Source organism: Pseudonaja textilis, chromosome 2 (genome assembly GCF_049901715.1).
Source record: "Pseudonaja textilis isolate UNSWEBS1 chromosome 2, rPseTex1.2, whole genome shotgun sequence".
Taxonomy (NCBI): Eukaryota; Metazoa; Chordata; class Lepidosauria; order Squamata; family Elapidae; genus Pseudonaja; species Pseudonaja textilis.
The window spans coordinates 158,707,734-158,723,473 of NC_141991.1; the positions used below are offsets into that span (position 1 = coordinate 158,707,734).

At 41.9% G+C, this 15,740-nt stretch overlaps 1 long non-coding RNA gene across 1 annotated transcript in view; it reads right to left on the minus strand.

Annotated features, from left to right (window-relative positions):
* Window positions 1-956: 956 nt before the first annotated feature.
* Window positions 957-15,740, minus strand: part of LOC148127208 (uncharacterized) — a 35,108-nt gene continuing 20,324 nt past the window's right edge. Inside the window, exon 3 of the long non-coding RNA XR_015741467.1 lies at window positions 957-1,047. This is a non-coding gene — a long non-coding RNA (uncharacterized LOC148127208). The remainder of the gene's footprint in view (window positions 1,048-15,740) is intronic.

The following is a 15,740-nucleotide window of genomic DNA, read 5'->3' on the forward strand; positions in this document are numbered from 1 at the left end:
ATAATAAAGGCAAAAAAGTAACTATTCTCCTTTCCTAGTGTATCTTCAGTTCACCCATGTTGCTTTTTCAAGTTTTTGGGGATCTTTGAAGATCTGACCCAGCAAATCCCACAGAAGCCTTGATATTGCATTAGTTAGATAGTTTGAAACAAATGTCATCATTTTAATTACGACCTAGATTGCCATTTTGATCATTAAATGGCCAAATTAAATTAAAGGCCATTTTTTAAGTCAAATTCTCTTATATGGATTTGATGTCTTAAGACAAATGGATTTGGAAGAGTTTGATTTGCCTCTTTGACCTTGCCCATTAGATTGATTACCTCTTGTAGGAATGAAATGCTCACCTTTTTATACTCATTATAAAAAGGTATATTGCTATCCTCAGAGCCTTTTCTCACTATACAATTAAAGAGTTATTGACCTATCCTTGAGTTGGCAGAAAAAACACCAATATTTGCATGAATTTTGCTGTCCTTAGTGCAAGTCCTTATCCTATCTTTATTCCAAATCATTGTCGAATAGTGTGCAGTGTGTGATAAGAAAGTGACTGGTTCAGTAGACCTTTAGTTTGTCACTAGACAGTGTGAAAAACATCCACCAATCACAGCACAGTAGAAGGATAGATCTTTCATCAAGTCGCTGTCAGCTATTTCTGTTAGAAATGATTTTTTTTTTTATACAGAAACACACACACACACACACTGCCACCATTTGACAGAGATAAGTCCTCTTATTTGTCAAAAACAAGTTGAATAAAGCATGCAAAAATATGAATAGAAAAGAATTCTGAAAGTGGCTCTTTGGGGAGAGTATTTTTATTTAGGATTTCACTTTTCTTCTTTTCCTTCTTCTATACAGTCATCTTTATAAATGTCTGAATTTCTCTGTGTTGTGTTCTGGTGGCAAAAATAGCAGAGGAAATAGGATTGGTCCTGTTGTTTCCTGGTTAAATTGCTTCAGTCTTGCTGCAGAGTGGTTTGTTGTTCTTGAGCATATCTTATGAATCCTTTAAAAAGTCTGGGTTGGTGCAGTCTCTGGCTGGGACTGGAGAAGGGGAAAGAAACCTTCTATTCATCCCATAAACACTTCTCTGTTTATGTCCAATTAAATTCACTCCACATTAATTTTACACACTTTTGAGATTTTCATATAAATAAGAAAGCACTAATTTAATAGTGGCACCGCTAGGGATGCATTGAACCTATCTTAATCATGGGCTAGGCAGAAGATGAAAACAGTGTCATGCTTGTGCCAAGGAATCATTGTGTCATGGTTAAAGGCAAGGGGGCTTGGCAACATTAAAGGAGCCTTTTGTGAGATGTCTTGGAAAAAAAAACACATAAGATTCAGATCTGAATAATTTTAATCTCATGGCCAATGGTTCTTCTTGAGAAGGTGCTCAAAGAGTAGTGACTGATCAGATACAAGCACTCCTTCTGGAGGGGATTGTTTAGATTCTTGGTTGCCTTGTAGGGTGATCTAGGCTGAAGACACAGTGAATTCACCTAATACCATTCCAGAAATACTTTCTGAATTGGGTGAAACTGCTTTGTGTGAGATCAGGTAATTCTTTGAAGGTGCTTTTATATCTACCTTTGTCATTAAGTGCATACAGAAGAATGCTTTTATAGATGGAGTACTTTTTATTAATATAAACTGATGTACTAACTACCTGTGTTTCCCTGAAAATAAGAACAGGTCTTATTTTCTTTTGGGCCCCAAAATAAGCACAGGGATTTTCTTTCAATGGTTGTTTAATTTTTTTTTTCTATGTATGAGAGACCCACTTCTTCTGCTTGCTCATGGTGGGACAGGAGGCCACATGGCATGCCAGTGCCATCACTGTGAGACAGGGGGGTGAAGCTGCTCCATGTGTCCCTGCTGGCTTACTTCAGGGCCCCCACAGCAAGGCCACCGATGCCCTGACACCTGCTTTGCCTTGCGATGGCAGCTCCAGCAGAAAGCTGAGTGATGCGTGGATGCTACAGCCATGAAGCGTGAGGTGGTGAAGCTGCCCTATGTGCTCCACATTGGCTTACTTCAGGGCCCCCACAGCTAGGCCATCAACGCCTTGCAGCTCCAGCAGCCCCATCCAGCAGGACCCTGTGTGGCCACTGGCCCACTTTTTCTGCTTGTTATGTCTGCAATGGAGCAGGTGGCCGAGCAATGTGCTGGTCCTGTGGCCACAAGGCAGAGGGGGGTGGAGCTGCTCCACATGCCCTGCACCAGCTTACCTCAGGGCCCCTGCAGCCAGACCATCCAAGCCCCAACACCTGTCTCACCTCATGGCCATGGCTCCAACACACCACTCAGCCTCCTGCTCTGTTGCAGCCATGAGCAAACAGAAGAAGTGGGCCAGTGGTCACACGGGGTCCTGCTACACATAGCTGTTGGTGCTACCACTGTGAGCTGTGGGCCTGGCTGTGGGGGCCCTGGGGTAAGCTGGTGCAGAGTGCATGGGGCTGCTCCACCTCCCCATGTAGCCGTGGCACCATGAGCAACCAGATGAAATGGGTGTGTGGCCGACTGCGCAGGCTGTTAAGTAGGGCTTATTTTTGGGTGGGTGGGTAGGGCTTTTAATAGGTGCAAATGTATAAAACATGCTAGGGCTTATTTTTGGGATAAGTCATACTACAGCAACTGATGGTTCAGTAGCCTATAATTTTAATCACTGCAAAGTCTTACATAAAGTCTTATAAAGACTTATAAAGTCTTCCTTTGAGGAAGTTCTGGAAATCCCAGTGATTACAAAATACTGAGTGGATTTGGGGAATATGAACTATGCCAGTTTCTTATTGTCTTTATTGACAGAAAAAATCAATAATGAACAGTTCATTATTGGTTCATATATAGGATACTATGTAGTTATCTGAAGTTTCCATAACTATGGATCACAGTAGCTGAATGTCTCATCGAGCAACAGTCTGTATTAAAAGATCATTTTTCATTAACTTGCTATAGATCTGTGAGGTGCACTGAAGGATTATTTAAGATAAAGCTTTTAGCTGTTGACCCCTTGATTCTTGAATATTTTCCCCAATGAGTACTTCACCAAAAATAGCCTTTCCAGAGCACTTGAGAAAATAAAAATGTTTTATTCTCTTAAGAGTAGGATTTTTTTTGCTAATTTTCTATGCTACCATACATAGGACATTTTCACCAAGTTGTCTGCCGCTTTTACTGATTTTTTTTTTTGGGGGGGGGGCACTTTAATTAATGTATTTATGGCATGTTTTCATTATTATTCAAAAATTATCTGTTTTTAATTATTCTAATCCAGCCTGGGTAAACTTGATTTTAAAAGGTGGCATAAAAATAAATATAATCTTGAGAAATTAAACATAATTGTATTTCATCACAATGACATTCTTGGTGTATTTTATTTTCAAGTAGACACTTTGACATCAATGTCCCAGAAATGGTGGTAGAGGTTAGAGTTTGCTGCTTTACCCTGGCAATCATTGCCATTAGCTTGGATTCTCTTGATAAAATTTAGTAATGCTATTTCTATTTCTCCCCATTAATTCCCTTCTCCAATCCAATATTCATATTGTTAACCTTTAAATAAAGTTAGATTAATTATGCCACTAAGCATTGAGATTACTACTAAATTATGGGACTGATGTGCATTATAACTCTTTGCATTATAAATTAAGCATGACCTCATATCTGGAGACCCGAGTTAAAATAGGGAACAAGCCCAGAGAAACAAAGAACCACACCAAACAGTTCAAGGTGTTAATTCTTCTAAAGTTTTTGTCTTGGTTTACCACCCACTCTTAGAGTCTGTTGTGACAACTCATTGCGAGGTCTGTGGTGTCAAGGCAGCAGCGCAGAAGGGGAGATCAAATGCAGCAGGAAGCAAATGGATGGCTAGGTTCGGTCGCCATAGCAATAGCTATAGCTCCCTTCAAGATGCATTGCTGAGCCCTTCTTTGGAAATAAGTGGTAAAACATTTCTTTATCACCTCTAGCAGATCTTCCCAGCATTATCCAGCTGAGCTTTTCCAGATGGTGAGAGGCATGTTGCCATCTGGTCCAGAGAGAAATTGGTGATACCCTTGATGGCATACTCTGATAAGTTTAGTAGGCACTAAAAAGTTAAAGCCACTTACATCTTGGAATCTGCAAATTGCTAAACATCTTGTCCCCTTCCTTGTGTGCATCGGTTGGTAAATTTTCTATTTTGGTAGGCTTTCTGATAGATTGCTTTTTAAAGTATATATGGGTTTGAATCATTTACATTAATATTACTTTATAACCTGTTGTGACCTCATCTTATGTCACGTGGCTTAACTTTTTCTAGCAGTTGCACAGTTAAACATTGTTCCTCTTGGTTTATATATATTCCTGATATCCCAGCAACAGTGTGGATAACCATAAGTCACTGCCAGTGGTCTTTTGATTCATTCAGAAAGACCACAGTAAACATTACAGAATGCTAAGTGAAGAGGAAATCATAATTGGTCAAAGGGAGGGAGGGATTGGAGCAAGAAGATACAAATTGAAAAATCTATCTTGGCACAATCAATATCTACAGTCTTAAGTCTGGGCAAATCTGTCCTAATTCAATTTTCATTGGAGGCTGAATTTTGAAGAGGGCAGGATTTGATCTGAATGTATGATTTGAGGTCCTACTTGTTTTGGAATTCAATTTGAAAAAAAAAAGATTAATCAATTGGCTATTATAAGAAAGTATCAATTGTCTGCAACCACTTCATTTTTTGCGAAATAATATGAAAACAACAGAGATGGTTGATTCTTTAGTGGGCATTGCCAAGACTCATTTAAGAGTTTCACTGCAATAAAATATTGGAATATTCTCCTTGTACTTGTTTTGAGGCAGAGATTTATTTATTTAACTTGATATACCACTGACTACAGATGTGTCTTGACAATTTAAAAAAAAAAAAAAAAACCACAGAAACAAGATATTAAAAATGGTCAAGTAGCTGGTAAGAAAAATCAAAACAGCAAATTAATGGTTAAAAGAAATAAATAGACTTCTACTGAAGATGATTTGCTCTAAGGTTTTTAAAACATTAATTAAAACATTAGACCTGAACTTTGCAGAGTATACTTTCCAATGCATTAGGACAGCATCAGAAAAGGCTCACAGTGACTGGTAACTTTCCTCAGATGATCTCATTAAGTGTGAAAATTCATATAAAAGAGTTCCCACAAACAGCCTGGAGCTAAACTATGGAGGGCTTTAAGATTAGGGTATATTGTCCAGAAACAAATTGGATCTAATGACAGATGGAATATGAGTCCTTTGCATTTTCCCTGAAACCAACTTGTTGCTAACTTTTATACTGAGGCTTTTGGACTAGTCACAAAGCAGCACCATGGGCTTCCAGTCTGGGTCTCTTCAGGGATAGACCAAAATCTGTGACCATGTGCAGTTTCAATCTGTGCTCACTGCTGGAGCGCCCTGATCCTTTGGATTTGGGGCTGAACCACCATGTAGAGGTGGTGAAGAGAGGCAAGATTGCTAGCTGAGTGGAGGGGAGCCGCATCTCTCCTCCTTGGCTGGTCTAAACTCCCTTCCCCGAAGGTGGTTGCAGCAGTGGTCAGAAATGGCCACCTCAAAGAAGAGCCCGACTGGATAAGATTGTGCAGGAGGAAGAAAAAGAGGAAAGCAGAACAGACTGGGCTAAACAACAGAGAATATCTAAGCAAGGTACCCTGAATCCAAAAGTACCTAGAGGGATACTTCTGAAAGAATATCTTTAAGCAGCGAAGGAGAGAGAAAAGGAGGTTAAAAACCCTTTTTTAACCTTTATATTAACAATTACAAATGGTATGGAAAGAAATTTATATTAATCTACTTTGACACTAATAGTCAACCTTAAGCTGAAATCTAAGTGTCAAAAGGAGAATAAAGATGTTTTCTTGGTCATTTTAAAGCCCTAAAAAGGAGAAGAGTGGAGGCAAAAGGGTGGGACTTGGAATAATGAAAAAATGGAGTGCCATCTGGAAAAATAAAGAGGATTAACAGTGAAACTTTGAAAAGACTCCTGAGGATACATTGTAACTGAAATGTTATTAAAAGATACAGTAACCCACAGAAAGGAAAAGTAAAGAAAAGAAATAAGGAACAGTCTGGGATCATTTGGTGATTTAAAAAAAAAGGTTTTGGCATTGGTTTTTTTCTTTCTTTTTCTGTTTTTACTTAAAGTCAATCGGGTGGTTGTTCAAAAGTGTTTAAAGTGCCATCACTCCTGGAGGAATTGAAGATGAGTCTTAAAAAACAGAAAGAAGATGCAGAAGGGGGAGGAAGATCCTTTGGCTTCGTAGTTGAATTTTTTGAAATGGAGATCCTGAACTATGAAAAGGAAAAGGAAAAGCTTCAAGAGCAAGAAAAAGGGTGGGACAAAGAAGAAGCCATTTTCAATGATCAAATAATACAAAGTGTGGTAAAAAGGGGGAAAGGGGGGAAAGGAGCTTGAGATCAAAGGGAATGGCCAAAAAGAAAAATAGTCTGAAAAAGAAGTATAACAGCAAGGAGAAGCAGAAAAGAAAACTACAGAAGGGAAAATTAGAGAGAGAAGGGCATAAAAAAAGGGATGAGAAAAAAAGGGGGGGGAGATAGAAAGGGAAAGAACTTATGAGGGACAAAAACAGGAAATAAAGAAAAAGGGGAAACATACTAGGATTAAAGGTATTTGCTCAGCTAGAAAAAACAGAGACAATGGCTAAATTAAGTTAAAAGTGAGGATTCTGCAAAGGTACAAAAGATAGTGTTGTGACAGTAGAATACTGTAATGAAATAAGAAATGAAATAAGTAAATAATCTAGAAATGAAATAAATAAAAAATCTGTGAGATAAAACTGTATTGTTATGTGGAAAGGGAACTTCATGAGGACAGTGGTGACACCCAAGCAGAAAAAAGCCCAAAGGCAACACCAGGCCAGCCATAAAACAAACTTGCATAGGAAAAGAGATTTAATAAAAGGTATTGAAAGAAGCCCCCTAGACAAAAAGCCAAGTAATTAAGAAAACTAGGGAAACAAAAAGAAATCCCTTACAAACAAAAGGTCATGCCAAATCAGCAAAACAAATAGACAAAAAGATACGAAATAAATCCCATAGCAGACAGGAGATTGCCACCAAACAAATATAAGAAAACATTAGGATGAAACTGATTCTTCTTCTTCTTCTTTTTCTTCAGCGTTTGTCTCGCGCTCGGGCGAGGTCCGCTAATGTCCTTGAGTACTGCTTCCACACCTCTCTGTCTGCCACGTGTGTCGGGTCTGCCTTCGCGATCTCTAGATCGGCCTTGATCGTGTCCATCCAGCGTTGTTTAGGTCTACCACGCGGTCTCGCTCCTCCGACAGTCACCTTCATTACAGATTTGATGATGGATTCTTCCTTGGCGCGGCTCACGTGGCCGAACCATCGTAGCCGGGACTGCCTCATGACCGTGGGGATGGGCACGACGTTGAACCGTCTACGCACTTCTTCGTTCCTGACGCGATCGAGTAGGGTGAGGCCTACCGACCATCGGAGCATTCGCATCTCCATTATCTGGAGTCTGCTTTCGACTTCTTTGGTCGCCGGCCAGCACTCTGCACCGTATATGGCCACGGGCGCACCACAGAGTTATAGATTTTCGCCTTCAGGCGCATCGGCATCTTCTTGTCACAGAGGACGCCCGTGACGGACTTCCATTTGCCCCACGCTGCATTGATCCTGGCTGCCACCTCAGTTTGTAGTAGGCCTTCTTCCCCAAGAGTAGTTCCCAGGTACTTGAAGGTGGAGGCGCGCGGTAGCTCCTGCCCGTTCACGTGGATGGAGCCTGTCATTTCATTGTCAGTGGTCAGGTATTCGGACTTCTTTAGGTTCAGCCGGAGCCCGAACTGCTCGAGGCGGTCGTGCCACTGTTGGACTCGGTGCTCTAGTTCAGCCTTGCACAGGTTGGCCAGGAACACATCATCGGCGTAGAGCAGCGTCCATGGGGCGGGCGTGTACAGGTCGTGTGTAATTGTGTCCATCACCAGAATGAACAGCAGTGGTGAGAGAGCAGAGCCCTGGTGTACGCCGACGGTAATATTAAACTCCTCTGATATCCCAGCTGCCGCTTTTACACGGCTTTTGTGACATCTGTATAGGAGTTGGACCCATTGTACGAGCAGCTCAGGCACGCCGTGGTCTCGCAGTGCGTACCAGATGACCGTGGTCTCGCAGTGCGTACCAGATGAATTAGGATGAAACTGATAATCCAATCAAACCACCCCGCAGAGTTTACCCTCTGGCGGAAATGAAGACAACCCCCTGATAGGATTTCACTCACACACAAAAGGAGAAAAGGTATAAAAATCAGGAGTTTATTACACAAAGCTGGCTAGCCCCAGGAACGCAGACTTCTTGCTATCTCTTGCCTTCCTGGAAATTAAAGAAACTTGCTTCCACATAGCTGCCTGTCTGTTTCCTTACTCTGGAGCACACCCAGCAGGAAAAAAAGAACCCTTGGAAGAAAGGCATTTTCAGCCTTTCAACAAATGGCGACCATGAAGGTTTTCCAGCCAACCCTGCCACCGGACCGGGCCCGCAGATCCAAACCCAGCCGGCATGGACCTTCTTTGTCCAGGGAAAACATCCGCGGACCCAGCCCGGAAGGCATAAGGGTAGTAAAGGGAGTCACTGAGCTTTTTTTCTGCTCAACAGCTACTTGAAAGCAGGTGAGTACCACTTCAAATTTATAATCTTACTAGGGAGGGGAGTGGAAGCGTGAGTGTACCAGGTGTGTGAGTGTGGGTTTTCTCTGCTGAAACAGTGGGACCTCACCTCCTCTGTGATTGCCAGCCGCACCCCAGCCAGCTGCTAGCTCCAACAAGCCGTGACCGGCTGGATTTGGGAACGCAAGGGGTAATCACAGAGTGTGAGTCCTTCTGAAGGACGTAAGAAAAACCGAGTGGGCTGAGAAAGGAACTGTTGTTGGGAAATAAATAGAAAGCAGAATAAATAGTCCCAGTGCATCCTGCAAGTAAAGCCCTGTGCATTTAGAAGGGGCCCGTACCGGCTGCTGGCAAACAAAATTGGAAATAGTTTGCCTTACAAAGCAGAGCAGGTCCTTCCAGATCCCCACCTTTAAGGGAGATCTGAAAACTGACGGCGGAGTGTAGGAAGGGGCCCGTACCGTGCTGCTAGGGGGCAGACGGTCCTCCAAGATCCCGTTTTTTAGGGGGGGTCTTAAAACTGACGGCGGAGTTTCCCTACGAGAAAGGGGCCTGTACTCCATGTGTAGGGAAACCGGAGTCCTTTCCAGACCTTTTTTGTCTGAAAACTGACGGCGGGAGCCCGGCTAAACCAAAGTAATCCCCACATCAGGTAGGGAATATGGGAAGTTGTAGCTCGAGGGCAATGGAAGAGACCCCCTTGGATAAATTACTTGAATAGAAAGGAAGTGAAAAGAGTTTGTAAAAAGTGGGCTAGCAAAAAGTGGGCTTTATTGCGAGATGACATGGGTAGACAAATTTGGCCTGATAGTGGTACTTTAGATTATAAAACCCTGAAAGCACTTAGAACATGCATTAAGCCCAGCCAAATACCCTATTGGTACTGCTGGGCTGAAATTGTTAGGACCAAAGACCTGACTGAGAAAAATAAAAAAGAAAGAAAGAAAAGCCTGAAACCCATTTCAGGGAAGGGAATACTGAGGCACAGATTATGGCTCCCCCTTTAAGCAAGCCAGTGCCAGGCAGGAATAGGGGACAACTAGAATATGTTTTTACCCACACTCCCTTCTCTGCCTCTGACCTAGTCATCTGGAAAAAGGATACCCCAGCTTTCAGGGCTGATCCTCAAACAGTTATTAAAACCCTAAAATCTATCATAGACAGCTATAATCCATCCTGGGGTGACATGACTCAGCTGTTACAAGTCTTTCTAATGAAAGACGAACTATTAAAACTGTTTGGAAAAAAAAACCAGTCCAAATAGCCAAACCACCAACTATCCCTGGTCAGGCAGCCCCAGCCCACATCGCAGGGCCAATACATCGCCCTGACTGGGATTATAATGATACCAATCAATGGGACAAATACACTAGAGCAAAAGATAACTTACTAGAAGCTCTAGAGGAAATAAGAAAAAAAAACTTTAAACTAGTCTGAATTTCAAAAGAAACAACACAAAGGGAAAAGGAAAACCCTGATGCCTTTTGGGTCCACTTGTCAGAAGCAGCTACTGCATATGCCCACCTAGACCTTAGCTGCCTGAAGGACCAAAGGATTTTAGCTTCAGCCTTCGTGGATCAGTCCACCTTAGATATTAAAGAACATTTCCACCGCTTCATCTCTAACCTTAGACATAGTAGAGTTGCACAGGATTGCTAACTTTGTCTATGATCAAAGAGACAAATTGAAAGAGGAAGAGAAAGATAGAAAGAGATGAATAGAAAGACAGGAAGACTTAAAAATGTTTGCTGTAATGAAACATGATGCCAGACAAATGCCAGGTAAAACCCCCTATAATTCAAAGAAATGCTAGCATTGCGATAAAGCAGGATGGTTGCAAGGCAAATGTCAGCATTGTTATAGGTGCAGACAGGAAGGTCATTTCAGCAAGCAATGTAGGCAACACCCCCCCCCCCCTGCAACCGGTATCACCCACCACCTAGAAACATGAGGCCAGGCAATAATCCAGCCCATTACACTGAGCAACAAAGTTTCAGTCATCAGGCACCACCCAGTGCTCACTTTCCTCCAAAAAATAATAACAATAGACATCAATGGGAGCAAAGGAAAGAACAAGATTTACCCCCTTCTTGACTAGAACATGACAATGAAAGCACTGAATTCATGGCTACCTTTAACAGGCTGGCTATCCCCCTAGAAAATGGCCCAGAAGGGGAACCCATTGTAACCATTCTTATAGGAGGAAAGAAATACAATTGCTTAGTTGATACTGGAGCCACCTCCTCATTCCTGAACTACCATATAAAGCTTCAGTGGCTGAAGGGGCTCAGGATAGCATAATGGGTGGTGGGGAGGAATAATCCCTGTAGAATTTACTCACAACGTACCAGTAGAACTAGGACCTTTCACAGTAGACCATGCATTTACTATTTGCCCCCAGTCCCCACTGTCTCTACTAGAAAGGGACCTCCTATGTAAAATGGGAGCTACCATAACATGGTATGAAAGCAGGGGCTGCAATTGGAAATCCCAGGAAAAGGCACACACAAGACAATCATGCTGATAACCAGCAACACAGGACTCCATGAAGATTTAAAAAGCCTGCCACCCTCCTTATGGGGCTGGGATACATCAGAAGTGGGACTACTTAAAGGAGACACACCTCTCCTGGCCACAAGTGCTCCCAATTGCCCTCTTTTATTTCAGAACCAGACCAGGACAAGATATAGGTATTTCCCCCACTTTGAGATCCTTTTTGGTCACCCCCCTTTGAGATCCTTTTTGCTCACCCCCCCCCCCATACCCTACTAGGATCCTCATTCTCAGCCTAGATCCTCATTCCCTTTGCTTAGATAGGAGGGATAGGGTTCTTTCTTCTTATCTTACAGCCCTGCAAAAGAGACTACAGACCCTCTGGACCCAGAGTGCGCTGACACAGACTTTACCCCTGGAAGAAGCCCTGCATCCATATGAGCCAGGAGATTGGGTGTGGATCAAGTTCTTCACCAGAACCTCCCCTCTACAACCCAGGTGGAAAGGACCCCACCAAGTTTTACTGACTACACACACTGCCATAAAGGTTTGCAGAATGAGACTTTTGGCTACATTGGACACATGCAAAGCCAGCAGTCATAGACCATAGCCAAACTCCACCACAATCAATCCCACCCATCAAACTCAAGAAAGATCGGGACACAGATCAATGGATGCTTGCAGCATTCTTCAACACTGTTGAACCACACCACTGTGAGGAACCAAGTGCAAAGGTTGCATTACACAAAACTGGACTCTCAGGTGCTGAGTTATAAACTATTTTTTTTTAATTTTTGTCTCACCTTCTCCATTTTTTCCTTTTATTAAAACCTTTTTTCATCGTATTTTTTTAACAAAAAGGACTTTACTCATAATTTTTTTTGATACTTGACCTTTTACATTTTTTTACATTGCTATTAAAAAAAAAAAAAAGAGGAGGGGCGAGGAAGGGAAGAAAAGAAACCTAGCAATGGGGAACATGAAATGCAATGTATTCTATGTATTATTATCTGTAATAATTGTAACATTTGTAACATAAGAAACTGCGCTCCTGGAACCAAAGCTTATCCCAGAGAAAGGAAAACATATGGGAATATTTAGCAAGAAAACTTTTGCTTAGCAGGAGGGAAATCATAATGTCACTGGGTGCAGCACACCTAGGGTCACAGAATACACCAGTCTTAGCAACACAGAACTAAAATGCAACTATACAGAGACCATATCATTTTCATATAGTTACCTGAAGCTCCCACCAGGATGTTTTTTCCTTTGTGGCTTAAAAGCCTACTCATACCTTCCTGCAAATGCCACAAATGGCCCCTGCACCTTGGGAAGGTTAACCATTCTTATGCCATCCTTACAGAGATGACACAGGAGAGCCTTCCAAACCCTAGACTCAGACTGTGATTCCAAAGTCTCCTTTCCCACAAAAACAGAATACATCTCATTGGCAATATCCTTGGTAGGGGTACCTGGATTGGCAGTGCGAAATTCTAAAAATTTGAACAGACTAGCATGTACCCTGGCAAAAAAGCTTGAATTTGACCTCCCATGCCCTGGATGCCCTTAACAGAGAACTGAGGGAGGTCAGAGAAGCCACCTTAGAGAATTGGGCAGCAATAGGCTTCCTTCTCTTGAAGCATAACTATGGCTGCGAAAAATTCCAAGGGATGTGTTGCCTCAATCTGGACGAAACCTCAGAACTCGTAGGGAGGGACATCCACCACCTGAAAGAGCTATCTCAGAATACTGGTCAGGAGCAATCATTCCTGGACTTTTCATGGCTCTTCTCATGGATGCCAGATTTCCATTGGCCAAAAAAAAAAAAATCCTTATAAAAACCACAGTCACTATTTGTGTCTTTGGAGACCTCATGTGTTGCCCCTGTCGATGCATACCACCCTGCCTTAGCTGCCTAAAGGCCTGTATTCCCTCTCAGAAGAGAAAATTAAAGGGGAGACAGGCAGCTATGATAATGATCCAGATTGATCACAAATAACAAGTGTACCCAGACATTCAATCAGAGACCACTCTTTAAAAAAAAATAAAAAATGAAGGATTGTGGAAAGGGAACTTCATGAGGACAGTGGTGACACCCAAGCAGAAAAAAGCCCAAAGGCAACACCAGGCCAGCCATAAAACAAACTTGCATAGGAAAAGAGATTTAATAAAAGGTATTGAAAAAAGCCCCCTAGACAAAAAGCCAAGTAATTAAGAAAACTAGGGAAACAAAAAGAAATCCCTTATAAACAAAAGGTCATGCCAAATCAGCAAAACAAATAGACAAAAAGATACGAAATAAATCCCATAGCAGACAGGAGATTGCCACCAAACAAATATAAGAAAACATTAGGATGAAACTGATAATCCAATCAAACCACCCCGCAGAGTTTACCCTCTGACGGAAATGAAGACAACCCCCTGATAGGATTTCACTCACACACAAAAGGAGAAAAGGTATAAAAATCAGGAGTTTATTACACAAAGCTGGCTAGCCCCAGGAACGCAGACTTCTTGCTATCTCTTGCCTTCCTGGAAATTAAAGAAACTTGCTTCCAAATAGCTGCCTGTCTGTTTCCTTACTCTGGAGCACTCCCAGCAGGAAAAAAAGAACCCTTGGAAGAAAGGCATTTTCAGCCTTTCAACAGTTATGTAATGGTATGTTCATTTATAATTAATGCAATAATAAAGAAGAGACATTGCAATTGTTTCTAAAGATTGATAGATATTGAAAAGAAACGTGAAAGATTTACAAGGTTCATACCAGTACTAGAATGATTTTGAATAACTATTTTGTTTACTAATATGTACGTATGTATGTGTGTGTATGTATGTATGTATATATATATGGTATTCAGCTTTGTTCGGGTATTTTCCCATGTCATTGTAGTTGTGCTTTTAAAGTTGTAGCAACGTTTCGGCAGAATCTCATCTGCCATCATCAGGCTTCTGTATAGTGTTCATCTGTGAGTCAGACTTTTATAGTGGTTTCAGATTTAAATTTGGGGCACCAAATTGCTATTGCTGTGCCAGAATGGTTTTTTCTTCATCCTGATTGATTGGGAGTCTTGGTCTGTGTTTATTGGTCTTGGAGTTTGCTGTGTTCTGCTTGATTGGTGTTTCTAATATCTTTTGTCTGTTTTGGGGCTCTTTTTGTGTCTTGATTGGCTGGCAACATTGTATTCCTTTATTGGAGGCCTTTAGTGCAGTTTGGCTCCGGGTAAATGGATCATTTCTAAGAAGTGAATTCTAAGATTCAAAGATCTACACATGGAGCAAGGAGATCTGCTTGTACGTTTTGACGTGGTTTCACTATTCACTCAAGTCCCGATAAAAGAGACCCTTGAAATCATCAAAAATAAATACCAACCAGCTAAACACCTCATGGAACTAACGGAACACTGCTTAACCAGCACATATTTCATATACAAAGGACAAAGATACAAAACAAATCGAAGGAGCCCCTATGGGATCACCACTGTCACCTGTCATTGCAAACCTGTTCATGGAAGAATTTGAATCCAGAGCCCTGGCCAATGCCATCCTCAAACCCAAACTATGGTTAAGATACATCGATGACACATTCATGATTTGGCCCCATGGAAAAGAAAACCTAAACAATTTCCTAACACACCTAAACAGCACACACTCCAAAATCAAGTTCACCATGGAAATGGAAACAAACAAACAACCACCATTCCTAGATGTACTAATCTACAAAAAAACCAGATGGCACACTAGGACACACCATATACCAGAAGAAAACACACACCAACCGCTACCTCAATGCCCAATCCCACCACCACCCAGCACAGATAAACTCTGTGGCTAAAACACTAATTGCTAGAACCAAATGCCTGGCAGACAAGACGCACATAAAGACTGAACTATGCACCCTGACTAAAGTACTGACAGCCAATGGCTTCCACAAAAGCAAAATCACCGGCTTGATCCACAAAAACACACTGAGACATAAGAGGTACTACAGACAAAATCAGTAAGATACTACACAGACATCACATCAAGACTGCCTTCAAAACAGACAGAAAAATAGCAGCCATCCTTAGAAACCCCAAAGATAAAATTGATCAGGAAAACCAAGGCATATATGAAGTCCCCTGTGCATCATGCCCGGCCACATACATTGGACAGACCAATAGAAGAATAAGTACCCACCTGGATGAACACAAAAATGCAGTAAAAAAGCTGGAACACACTTCCTCACTAGTTCAACACATGAAAGCCACAGGTCATAGCATCAACTTCAATGGCACCAAAACCCTAGCCACTATAGAAAACCCCAGCCACAGAATCATCAGAGAAGCCATAGAGATTGAAAAAAGACCAGAAAGCATGAATCGATGATTCCACCAGACTGTCAATCATTTGGAAGCCTGCACTCACAAACAAAAAAATCTCCACACCACTAGCCAGACAAGCACCTGGGCACAAACAGATCTCCCCTGATACCTCCAGCTCAAACACACCCCAACCAGGCACCCAGATGAAACCTAGCTTCCTAACAAATGATAACCATCCATTTACCTGGAGCCAAGCTGCAC